The following is a 13,421-nucleotide window of genomic DNA, read 5'->3' as shown; positions in this document are numbered from 1 at the left end:
CACATCCACAAGATTAACATCATCTTGAAAGATCCTGTGGTGCATTGTCCAGCCACACAACAATGTTATGAACATCTGGATGTAGCAAGTGGTCCAAAAAGCAGGGTCTCTCATTGTTATACATTACCTGTTACTGTTACAATCCCAGTTCTCTCTGCATGCTACTTGGAAATCAATGTGGGAGATGGACCCTACAGGCGAACTGAAAGATTCTCAATGGCTTAAGATCTGGTGCACTCACCCACTTTAGGTCCATGTCAGCTAACATTCAGGAGGATATTTTGAAGGTGGTCCACCACTGGTTTTTAACCCCAGTCCAACTAGCTCATACTGTAAGATCTGGTCTCCCCCTAATGCTAGCAGGGTTATAAAATATGAGGAACATGCTAGTGGGGATATAACATAAATTCTGAAAGCGGGCTGCAACAGAAATTAGTATTATTATTAGCAAACAGGTCACTTTGGATGCTAAGTTATGTGTTTTATCCCTTTTTGATGGTGTTAATGCTGATATTATTTGTCAACAACAAATTTTATATCTGCTGGTCAGTGCTTATTTAGTTATCTGTCAAGCATAGAAGGAGTCATCTTGTTACTCTTTGGTTTTAAAGAGACATGTTTACTGCCATCTCTGGAAAACTGACCCATATGATATGTGCCGCGGGGGAGGGGGGGGTTGCAGTCTCCTCAGACTTGTAATATGGGGGTGGTTTGTTATTTATATAACCAAACCATATCATGGTTGGCACATTCCTACTAAAATATTATTATATCTGGCAAATGTCTACTCTGTATAAATATGAACCTTGCATCCCACCATGGACTATATCTGATGGTGCTTTTTTATGAACAGTATTTCTGTTCGATTTATTTACTGCATTTGGAAATTTTGTTTTATAATCATCATCATCACCTTGAAATGGTAATCCTAAATATTACTATTACTACTTCCAATTTCCTATGTGCTGGCACAGCAACAACATATACTTGTTCACTCAGCAACTACCGGTATCTATCACTGGTGCTGATCCTATGACGTCCGGGAGATAAAGACAAGTGAACAGCATACAAATTTTGTTATACACACCAAAGTCTAGCCTGCAGGGACATTTAGCACCTTTAGCAAACACAGAAGATGAGATTTTATCTTTTGTTTCACAAACAAGGCAGGAACACATTTTTGTGAGAGTAAAATGGCTCATGCTGCTCACTAAGGGTGCCAGAAGTGACCCAGGTGCCAGATCTTAGTAGGGTGCATTTCCGTCTAGCATGTAGTTACTAATTATTTTCCAATTCTGAACACAGGCTACTTAAATCTCCTTTAGGGCAATGGAATGTAAGCAGCCTGTGTACAGCCTAAGAAGTTATTTATAGACTCAAGTTATGATATCACACCCTACCATGACTGTTGAAGATCTCATAATCTAAAGCAAGTTTGCTGCTTCTAGGAAGAATAGAGGGGAAAACCTGGATACATCTAGTAAAGGGTAGAGCTGATGATAGGACTATCTAGATCTATTTTTAAAAAAACTTGAGGCAACACTACCGAACAGAACTGTAGGGTGTATTCACAAGCTTCGATAGCCCTGCAAGAATGAGAATAACCATTTTCCATCTCAAATTATAGAAGTTGTAGACTTTAGCATCTTGAGCTCAAGAAAGAGAGCTGTTTTGGACTAGAAATGTCAAGGAGGGGGCCACTTTTCTGAGTCCTCCCTCCAAGCTGCTAATCAATCACATGAATAAACCGAATGGGTTACCAGGCTTTATTGGCTTATTTTCTGGCACCAGCTACAGAACATCAAACAGCAAGTCTAAAACACGGCAGGTTCTCTCTCTTCCCAGGCAGGTTAACGCGAATATTTATAGGGGCTGGGGAATGCTGGCAACCAGACAGCCCCATCAAATGCTTCTACTTTGGGGACTAATTGTTAACACCTGCCTGAGGGGCCCCACCCAGTGATACTTGCTCACAGGATCACTACTTCATGACAAGTTATGTGATATATTTGTCTACCATTCATACATGCAAGATACAATGGGGAAAATCATTGTCCTGTACACTTAAGACCAGATTCAATGAATTAATCCCACTAGTATAAGCCTATGGAAAGACTTTTACCAGTGCCACAGTGTTACCTCCCTGTATGCTCCCACAACTGGTTCCCACGGTCAGGAGAACCCCCAGAACAGTACACAAGGAAGAGAAGGGAGAACATTCCATCAGGCAAGCTCAACTGCTTGCACTAATGTAACTTTCACGTTAGTGCAATTCCTCCCATAGGATTTACAATGCAATTCTGTTTGACTCTACAATCTGCCTAGTCTAGTAGCACACACACACACAGGGACTTGAAAATGCTTACTGCCTAAATAATTATTGCCTAAATAATTTGACTGGCAATTGTTTTCAAACGTGCTATAATTTCATTATTTATGAAATAAATAAATAAATCCCTCTCCATCTGAGAAATGCCCCACTTACGAATTCCATCCTGGAAATGTAAAGTCCTGCTCATCAAGCCAAATGATTTGTTTTTGCACAATCTACCACTAAGTGATGGCTACTTCACTGACCTATCAGAAGTAGCCAATTTGGCTCACCTTATTATGCATGATCAGGCATGGCAAATGTTCTTGTCGGTAAACACCTTTACTTTAGCCTGTATCCAAATCATCATGTTTGGGTAAAAAAAATCTGAGGTTTTGCACACACAACTTCCAGGAGACACACAGGTTTCTTTATAATTATAGGTAAAATAACAAGCTATTTCTAAAGAGAGTCCCAATACTATTTTTGTACAGACTAATTAAAAAACCCACATGGCAAAGTCAACTACTCTAAAGAAAATGACCCAAAGCTCTCTGTATTGTACCTTCATAGAAATGAAGAAAGTGCTAAAGTTTCAAGTTAGTCAGTACTGTAAGAATTAAAAGTTTGCAATATAGAGTGGTGCTACAATTCTGTGAAAAAATTGACTGGGATTATCCAGTTGCCTCAACCCTCATACTGGTTTAGTGGATTCACTGTGACCAAAGGAGTATTGAGCTTGCCAATTTACTGTAGTTCAGCACAATTTCCAATGTAAGCCGTTAATATGAAATAGAAACATTCTGAAGAGCTTGGGAAGAAATGACAAAGTCAATACTACAGTGGTGCATCGCAAGACGAAATTAATTCATTCTGCGAGTTTTTTCGTCTTGTGAATTTTTCGTCTTGCGAAGCACGGTCAAGTCGCAACTGCACCTCTTCAAGCGGTTTTAAGAAAAAGGAAACAAACTTGCAAGACGTTTTCGTCTTGCGAAGCAAGCCCATAGGGAAATTCGCCTTGCGAAGCAACTCAAAAAACGAAAAACTCTTTCGTCTTGCGAGTTTTTCGTCTTCCGAGGCATTCGTTGTGCGAGGTACCACTGTACTAAACAATATGAAACACTGTCCAACACTGATGTACATACAACTAGAAGGTTACTAGGTGGGGTTGGTTTAGATGACCACTATACAACAGGCTCTATGTCAGTGTTTCTCGAACTTGGGTCCCAGCTATTGTTGGACTAAAACTCCCATCATCCCATCATCCTTAGCTAGCAGGACCAGTGGTTGTTGGGAGTTGTTGGGGACTCAAGTTTGAGAAACACTGCTTTATGCATTCAAGTAAGAGCGAGGACTCGGTACCATACAAAATTGTTTCGGGTTTGTTTTCTAAATTCAGGAGTGCACATGAAAGTCCCTGGATAGTAGTTGTTGTTGTTATTTATTCAATTTATATACTGCCCTATACCCAGAGGTCTCGGGACGGTTCACAGAAAAGATCACAATATATAAAATAAAAATAATAACCCAATATCACTTTTTATGAGATCTTATGCAGACGGCAGAGAAATTGAACTACGGTTAATTGATGGTATTAGAAATCAGCCACTCAGACAGGCAGAACTCCCTGTGAAAACTCAGGCTCACATTTCCAGATCCAGTTTTCCTCCTGGGTTCTTGGGGAGCAGCTGTTGCCAAGAATGCTTTTGCACAGTTTCAGTCGGTGTGCCAGCTCCATCCATTCCTAGAGAGATCATATCTGGCCAAGATAACATGCCTTAATTACCACCTAGAGGGAATTACTGCAATGCCGTCTCCATAGAGCTGCGTCTAAAATGTCCAGGAACTTCAGCTGGTCTAGAATGCAGCAACTTGAGTATTGACTGGAATAATTTCTTGGGAGTATGCGATTACAACAGCTACACTGGCTCCTGGCCTGTTTATGGGGACAATTAAAACAACAACAACCTGTTTTTTGCCTTTAAAGCCCTGAGTCTTCTTGTTCATAAAATCTAGCAGAGGGGCTTTTCTCTACATTCCATCAGTAGTTGAAGTGTCTAGTGGGGACAAGGGAAAGCCACTTTGTGGTAGTCCCCAGGCTATGCAATGGCCGACCTAGAGAGGTTTGAGTTGCACAAACCTTTGCTAGCCAAGACTTTTGCTTGCAAACTTTTGCTTGTCAAGCTAAAGCTATAGTGCCGGTTACCTGAAGAATGATTTTTTTAATTATTTTTATCTGCTGTCTTGCCATTTTTTAAAAAATAAATGCTGAAATTCAAAAAGAATATACTGCAAGTTTTCTTTAGTGTTATTAAACACGGCAAAATGGGCTATAAGCATGTTATAATAACCCTATTACTAATTTCTCAGGCTAGAGAATGTACTTAGAAAGGTAAAGGACCCCTGGGCGGTTTAGTCCAGTCAAATTCAACTATGGGGTGCAGCACTCAACCCTGCTTTCAGGCCAAGGGAGCTGGCGTTTGTCCGCGGACAGCTTTTCGGGTCATGTGACCAGCATGACTAAACTGCCTCTGGCGCACAGAACACCATGACGGAAACCAGAGCACACGGAAACACTGTTTACTTTCCCACCACAGCAGTACCTAGTTATCTACTCGTGCTGGTATGCTTTCAAACTGCTAGGTTGGCAGGAGCTGAACAAAGCAATGGGAGCTCACCCTGTCACGTGGATTTGAACTGCCGACCTGACGATCGGCAAGCCCAAGAGGCTCAGTGGTTTAGACCACAGTGCCTCCCGCGTCCTTAGAACATAAGCTATAGGTTCGAGTAGCCTTCTCACCATGTAACTCTGATCATGTGCTGTTAAGTCTAACATGAACAAGTACTGTTAACAATTATAAAGCAAATAAATATGTCTTAGTATTGTACTAAAGTGATTTCTGCATAAGGCACAAAATATTGTAATTATGAATCTAAAAGCACATCAGAATCTAACGACCCTTTCATGGGTTACAATGAGCAGCCAAAAAAAACCAGGTGTGAGGCTTAATTCATATTTCTGCTTTCCCCCTGCATACTCTCTACTCAAGAACCCTGTAAAAGAGCCCTAAGCCAAAAATGGAGAGGGTTCAAAGGAAGAGTAGCAGCACATATTTGACCCAAGGCACTTCTAACCCACACAAGTCCTCAGGAAAATTCTCTGGATGACATGTGTGTAGGCATATATGGTCAGAATGAAAAGTGGAAGAAACTAATTGTAAGAATGAAACAGGAGATGGGTAGCTACTAGCAAACATGCTATAATGAGACAAAGGCATGCATTTATAGAGTCTATTTTTCCCTTCCAAATTAGAGTATATCCCTCTGTTTTCTAGCTTTCCAACACCAGTATAGTGTATTTTTAATACTGCATTTTTAATGAGTTACTCTCTTGTATGTTTGTCTCCTTGACTCATCTGCCACCCTTGCCCATATGACTTAGACTGGTCTGAATACAAAGATTTATCTGGTCTCCTCCACTTCCACAAGATTAAGGCAGTTTGATGCCTCACCAATCTCACATAATACATTGAACAGTGAAATGAGTTTTCTGTTTGTTCCAAAGCACGAAAGCTATCTGACATTCATTCTAATTGTTTTCTATCATAAAAATATCATTTACACCTCTGCTGTTGATTTAAGTGTCTTCGGCCTCGTCACTAGGGTCAAGTAGACATCCCAAACATTCAATTTGCTCGTTTCCTCACTACATTATTGGCCCACAGAGTACCAAAAATTAGTCCTCTTGAATCAGGTTAGAGTTTTAACAAACTTTACTGATATTTTGAATAACATCAATAAAAATTACAACTAAGGGGGGGGGGGTTCCCAGCAAGTGATAATTTACAGAAGTTGACAAGTCACAAATGAAGGTAGAGTACAGTGGTACCTCAGGTTAAGAACTTAATTTGTTCTGGAGGTCCGTTCTTAACCTGAAACTGTTCTTAACCTGAGGTACCACTTTAGCTAATGGGGCTTCCCACTGCTGCTGCGCCGCCGCACAATTTCTGCTCTCATCCTGAAGCAGTTCTTAACCCGAGGTATTATTTCTGGGCTAGCGGAGTCTGTAACCTGAAGCATCTGTAACCTGAAGCATCTGTAAAGGCACCACTGTATAACATTTAACAACCAAGGCAAGAAAAATGTAGATAATGGGTTGATAAGAATAGAGAAGATGGAAGATATACTTGGGAGAACAAGGAAAAGGATGTCATAGGAAAAATTTCAAAGAACAGATTATTATTTTTTATCAACTGGTCAGACTGAGATAGCCTTACAGGCTCCCCCATTAGATAAATAGCCAACCTTTGTTGGTCCATTCAGAATTTTCAGTGAGTGCCGTGGGTACTACTAACTTGGGCTGTTCTTCTCTCCAGGCTGGAATCTCACTAGACAGAAAGCATGTGCACACACTTTCCATGGAACCTGGGTAAAAGTCAGTTCCAACAGACTTAAAACAGATTCTTTTGCGTATGAAAGGTTTTTAAAAAACAAACCCACTATCAAATGAAAGTATGAAACTGCTCAGTAAAAAAATATGTAAATCTGGAATTCGCCAGCACAACAATAACATTGATCCAAGGCAGCAATCCTCCTCATAGGGCAAAAAACAAATAACATAACACATCAGTGTACACAGAGCTAACCTGTTATGGTTTGAGATGATCCCTTGTAAAACTTATGATACATAAGGATCCCTGCCTTAGACCCATGATTATGCACCTGGGCAGTGCTAAAGCACACTGAAACCATGATTTTTATTATTCAGTCAATGGAGACAGAAATGATCTGCAAATCGATGTTGATTTGGGGGAGAGGGAAGCTGTGAAAAAAATCATGCATTTTGAATAGCATTCATTTCACAGGATCTAGTGTGCATGTGCAAACACATGCAAGCCTTCTCTGTATCTGGTACTTCATTCTCTCCTGACTCCTGTAGCACCCCATCTCCTTCCCTGCCGACCAATGGGGTGACAGATGTTGCAGCCAGATCGCCCTCACATCCTTCTCCCTGCACCCCAACAACTACATTTTCATCCCTCTAACCACCCAGATTTCCTTTCTCCCTTCTGCTCTCTTATTTGTTCTCTGGGAGAAAAAGGAGCCCCACCTCTTTGCCATCATTGCAAGGGAGTGCACCTTGTGAGCACCAAATTTAGATCCCAAGGGTGCCACTGTACCTAACAAGTGCCACAATGGCCACCTCGGGTCTGAAGAATTGCTCTGCAGAAGGCCTATCCAGCCACTGTTCTGTTCCTCCTATTTACTGATAACCAGAAATATCCTGGGAAATTATTTGGCTAAGTTTTGTGAAATAACCTACCAAGTGATAAGGATTAACTTGAGAATGGTCTTGAGCTTGTGTCTGATTGAAATATGCCAACTAGATACTACTTCTTAGTTCTGATTTAGAATACAGCTAGAGGTGCAAACCTGGCATATACAACATACAAAACCTTTCCATTAGTTAAAGTTCTAGCAGCTATGGAAGCTGTCAAGTGAACATGACCCAACCGCCTCTGCCTTCCTTATCCAGGTCTAAACAGCAAAGTCATTGGAATTACCAACTATCAACATTTCCAATCCCTCTAAATCAGCCTTTCGCAACATGGCACACTTCAGATGTTGTTGGACTGCAACTCCTTAGTATCCCTGACCGTGATCAACTCTCGCCCAGAAACCAATGTCCCCACTGTGGAAGGATGTGTGGATCCAGAATTGGCCTCCACAGTCACTTACGGACTCACTGTTAAAACCATGTTTATGGAAGACAATCTTACTCGGCTACGAGTGATCGCCAAAGAAGAGGAGTATCTCTGACCACCAGCCGTGCTGGCGCTGATGGGAGTTGTAGTCCAAAATACTTGCAGGGCAAAAAGTTGAGGAATCCTGCTCTAAATGAATGACTGCTTGCCTGAGGTATGACTTAACTGAAGCATGCTGAGGCTACAGCAAAAACTGAGAACCCTGCACATCTGTGCCTCAATACTGTGGCACAGTGCATAATAGGTTGGGTGGGTGCACAGCAAGATAATTTCAGGTTACACTCAGGTACAGTAGTGAAGGAAGAATGTAGCATAAAGGAGACATATGTCCACTGTATGAGTTCCAATGGGAAGTCTTAGAGGTCGCTTGCGTTGTTCCAAAGTACAGTGGTACCTCGGGTTACATACGCTTCAGGTTACAGACTCCGCTAACCCAGAAATAGTACCTCGGGTTAAGAACTTTGCTTCAGGATGAGAACAGAAATCGTGTGGTGGCGGTGCGGCGGCAGCAGGAGGCCCCATTAGATAAAGTGGTACCTCAGGTTAAGAACAGTTTCAGGTTAAGAATGGACCGCCAGAACGAATTAAGTTCTTAACCCAAGGTACCACTGTACAGATTCAAATTGTTTCAGATGCAATAAACAGCACCAGGTTAACCAAAGGTCTCACTGGTTCAACATAAAGTTTGACATGGACTGGCAAAGGGAATTTCAATTTGCAAAAAGCCTCATCTATATGCCTAATCACCTACAGCATACCAACTGCATATACATAACTATCCTGAAGCCCCACCTCTCTGTTACGCCTACCCCTTACAAACAGCAAAGCAATAGCCATTAAGCACAGTTCAGCTTTCTGCTTAGCCCTTCCCTATGTAACTGAACAACCCTGGCCAGAGAACCAGTACCTTCCTGCCGAAACTTGCTCTGTTTATTTACTGTTCATACTTCTACTCCCTCCCCTGGAAAGCCAACTTACAATTAATCACTATCAACATATAATCAAGTTAGAAGACACAGATTTCTCAAACTGCCACAATGTAGAAAGCAGTCTCTATAAGAGGATGATCCTAAAGGCCTTAACTTAGCTCCCTCACATGTGTTTAACCTCACAACCCACTCCAGAACCCTTTGAATTTCCATTATTCTTTGTCTGTAGAGGTTGATAACGTTCCTACATCAGAATGTTCATTTAAATGTCTTTTTTAATCCTGTGTTTTAAGCTTTGAGGTCAGTCTTTTCTCTAAGAGTTCAGGTTCTACAGTCTTCTCAGAAACCTCCCCTCATGAACATCCTTTGACTCTTGCTTCCTCTGCATCTAGACCTAGCAAAGTTAGAAAAACAAGTCAATACAAATACAGTATGGCTAAATATTTATATACTTTCACTCTGTAGTGGTGTGCCGCCGTGGAGACTGCCCTATTAACTGCTCTGAGAACGGGATGCAGGGCATCATTTGCTGATCAACAAGTCAACTGTAACAAGAATGCTGCATGCAAAGCCCAACAAAAACTGAACAAAAGGTTCCCAATTGTAAAACCTGGGCTGCAACCAATTTTCCTTGGTCCCATCGGTGGGCAGAGACTAATCAAGCTTCATTTCAGTACAGGTGCAATTCTTCATTCAGGAATACTGAACATATTTGATAATGTATACATAATATGCAATATGTTAGCTTTGTGCTTTTATTACTGTATTCTTTCTTGTAAGCCACTTAGAATTATTTTCAGTTATACAATCTATATCCGTACCACTTAACATAAATATTTCAAACAAAGGCTCCCAACTATGCATTTATATAATTTTGTAATGTGGCAGCTAACCCAAGAGTTCCAATTTCCAAAGCTTGACAAATATTCCATTATTCTACCCATCTGCTCTGCAATTTCAAAATCAATTTTACCAATCACCACCAAGCATTTAAGTTCCAATTGGTTACATTATGTATTTTTGAAAGATACTAACTTTGCTGGTGATAAATTATGCAAAGGCCACAAAATTATTGTGTGGACAAAAGAATAGTAACACAAAGCCAACATTCTAAACGTTAGTAACATGCTCAGAAGTAAAAATGCACAATGGGGGGGGGGGGGGAATCTCTCTTGTAGCAACCAGTCACCCACAGGCAGCACAGAACCAAAGAAAACTCTTGTGCACAAACCTCCTTTAAAGAAAAGCATGCAATTATAACCCAAGGTCATTTTACATGAGAAGAAACTGCAAAGGGCCTTGTCAACTAAAGATGTGTGTGTGTGTGTGTGTGTGTGTGTAGTTCAAAACTGTTTCATGAAGTTTTGTCAAAGCCAGAAGGAGGTGCTGGTAGCTGGCCAAGATCTTTGGGGTGGTTGTTGTTTTTTAAAGTCTTGGATGCTTTCGATGAGCAACACAGGATAGTGAGGAATCTTAGATTTGTGTAGTCACTGAAACCCTAAAAAATGAGGTGCAGCCCTTCCTTGTACGCACTTATCTTGTCGTTATGAAGAAAAGTTATTGTATAAAACTAAACTACCATCACCATATGCATGTTTTAACTCTCGCAGCTCAACAATTACTTCAGATTCTGGAATGGCACAAGCACTAAAAAAAGGATGAATCAGACTGGGGGGTGGGGAATTGCCACCCTGTGTTCAGAGCTAACATACTGTATGATGCCAGGTAATGAGGCATATCCCAAAATAAAAGGAATGGCCCTGAGCATCCTGCTAACTAACGTAACACCTATTTAATAACCTTAATCACCGCCAACGTTTTTTTGGTGCATCAGCCTCCCTTCCCCCCATGCCTAGGAAGACAGATACGCACATTCCAGTCAAGCCTCTCAGCAGAGGTCGCACCACTCACCCCCCTCCCCCTCCCCGAGGCCTCTCTAAGCTTGCAAGAATCTTTTGGACTTTTCCTCTACCATACTGTACAAAAAAAAGAAAAGAAAAGAAAGCTCCAGAGCAAAGAAAGACCCTTCCCTTTATATCCCATCAAAGTCTCTCTCCCTCCCTCTCTCTCTCACACACACACACTGCAGTTTCCTTCCTTTTTGGGTGGGTTTGGGGGGAGGGGAAATAAAAGAGGGGGAGGCAAAGCACAAGTGGATGAAAGACCAAGAAGCAGAGAGAAAATGGGGGGGGGGGAAGCAGAGCGTCAGCCATGTTTTGCTTGTGTGTGTGTGTGTGTGTGAGTGAATGTGAGTCCAGTATTTACAAACCTGCAGCTGCAGCAGCTCTTGGAGTCTGTGAAGGAAGAGGGGAGGGGAGGGAGGGAGGGAGAGGGAAAGGCAAGAGGAAAAAGAAAAAAAAAGGAGGGGGAGGAGGGAGAGAGGGCGAGGAGAAGGAGAAGGGGAGAAAAGCAGAAAGAAAGGAGAGAAGGGAGGAGAGACAGGCAGCAACAGCAGACAAAGGAACCCAGCAAAGCCTGACAAGACATACACACACACACACACACACACACACACACACAGAGCTGCTGTGGCAGGCACAGGGGCAGCTTTGTTTGCCTCTCTCCTTGGCCATTTTCGTTACCTAGTGGGAAGTTTCTGGAGGGTGTGTGTGTTTGCGTGTGTGTGTATGTGTGTGAGAGAGAGAGAATCTGTGAGTGTGTGATTGTGTGTTCCTGTGTGCGATTGTGTGCCTGTGTGAGTGTGTCTGTCTGAGATTGTGTGTGTTTGAGAGATTGTGTGATTGAGTGTGTGTGTGTGTCTGTGTGAGTGTGCAAGAGCCTGTGTATGTGAGAGAGAGAGAGACTAGGCTTGCCACATTCTCATGGGCACCACTAGCAACAGATCAATCAACACACACACACACCCCATTCACCAACACACACACACACACACACACACACACTTCCCCCTCACCTACCCCCGCCCCTCACTCCCTCGTGGCTCTCTGTTTCCAATAATGGGATTTTATTTTTGCAGGATGACAAAAGGCCGCTGGCTCCCCCCCCACACACACACAAAATAGCGGGGAGGGAAGCAATGTGTGTATAAGGAAGATTTGGGGGGGGGGGGTTAAAGACCACGAGCGTCTCCCTCTCGCTCCTTCCACCCCACAGGAGGAGAAAAGGGTCCCCCGCCGGGCTGCCTGCCCCCCCCGTTTCTTCCTAGCAACAGCTTCCGGGGGGGAAAGAGAGGGAGAAGAGAAGAAGCGGGGGGGGGGAGAGCCTGGCGCGAGCTAGCTGGGGGGGGGGAGGAAGAGGAGGATCGCGCGCCCTCCTCGGATGAATAATAAATAACGCCAGCCCCGAGGGACGCGGGGCGGGAGGGGCCAGGCCAAGGGAGCGGCTCCCCCACAGCGACTCCCACCGGCGGTGGCCGGTACTGCCCGGCCGGGCCAAGGGCGGCGCGGCGGCGGCGGCGGCTCCTTTTCCCGCTCCCTTTCCCCTCCCCCCCCCGCTCCCCTCACCGCCGTTACCTCACCTGCTGCCGCTGCCCGAGCCTCCTCGTCCGCCCTCTCCGCCGCCTCCGCCTGCACCCGGGCGGGCGCGCGGTGCCCGGCGGGGGTGCGGCGTCGGCGGGGGTGCCAGTGCTGCAGAGGCTCCGCCAACCCCCCGCTCGCCCGGCCAGGCCGCTCAGCTCCTCGGCGGCGGCGGTTGCTGCTGCGGCGGCTCCCCTTGTCTCGCTCGGCCCCCGCCGCCGCCGCCGCTGCTCAGCCCTCCTCCTCCTCCTCTCCCTTGCCACATTGGGAGCCTCCCCCTCAGCCTTGCGCGGCCGCCGCTGCCAGGAGAGAGGCCTCCGCGCCTTCCTGCCAAATAGTGAGCCGCTCCGAAACGCGCGGCCCCGCCTCCCGCCGGCCTGCTGCGGCGGCCGCGCAGGCGCACTGCCACCGCTGAACTGCGACAGGAGAGCCGGGGCCTCGGCCGTCTGTCTGGCCCGGCGCGAGAGCGCGCTCGCCTCCCTCCCTCCCCACCTTCGGGAAGCCGGAGTGCGCATGCGCCGGCTCACTTGCCCGTGGATTGAGCAGGGGCTTCGCTTTCTCTCTGCTGCTGCTGCTGCTCCTCCTCCAAAATGTTCCTTTTTTTTTTTTAAGCAACAATACGCTCTCAGTTTTTATGGGGTGAAGAAGCTCTGCTGTTTTCTGCATGCATCCCTCTGAAGCGTATCTTACCTGCGGAAACAAATTTACACGTTTTTGACATGTGAAAGTTTATTATTATTATTATTTGTTTGTTTGGTTTCCAGATCGAAGTTTTACAATCACATATTCAACATAAAAACAAGATTCCAAAGAATCTCCTGGACTTCCCTCCTCCCCTTTGTGGTTCCTATTGTTAATCATTTCCTCCTGCATCTTTTATGATGATGCAAATCTTTTACATCTCCATGATGTCCAAAATTCACCATTAAACTACAAGTGT

At 44.2% G+C, this 13,421-nt stretch overlaps 1 protein-coding gene across 4 annotated transcripts in view; it reads right to left on the bottom strand.

The window, feature by feature from the left end:
• The window catches only part of SPIN1 (spindlin 1), a 32,617-nt gene extending 19,781 nt beyond the window's left edge, over nucleotides 1-12,836 (bottom strand). Inside the window, exon 1 of one of the 4 annotated variants that reach the window (XM_083465040.1) lies at nucleotides 12,484-12,836. The gene's annotated coding sequence lies outside the window, so the exon portion shown is untranslated. Of the gene's footprint in view, nucleotides 1-11,274; nucleotides 12,310-12,483 lie in introns of those variants that run through there. The other 3 variants (XM_083465037.1, XM_083465038.1, XM_083465039.1) reach the window with 3 other exon arrangements.
• Between the last annotated feature and the right edge of the window lie 585 nt (nucleotides 12,837-13,421).

This window comes from Podarcis liolepis (assembly GCF_965112155.1).
Source record: "Podarcis liolepis genome assembly, chromosome: 11".
NCBI lineage: Eukaryota > Metazoa > Chordata > Lepidosauria > Squamata > Lacertidae > Podarcis > Podarcis liolepis.
Note: the sequence above shows the minus strand (reverse complement) of the source record. Positions and strands in the feature narration are given on the sequence as shown.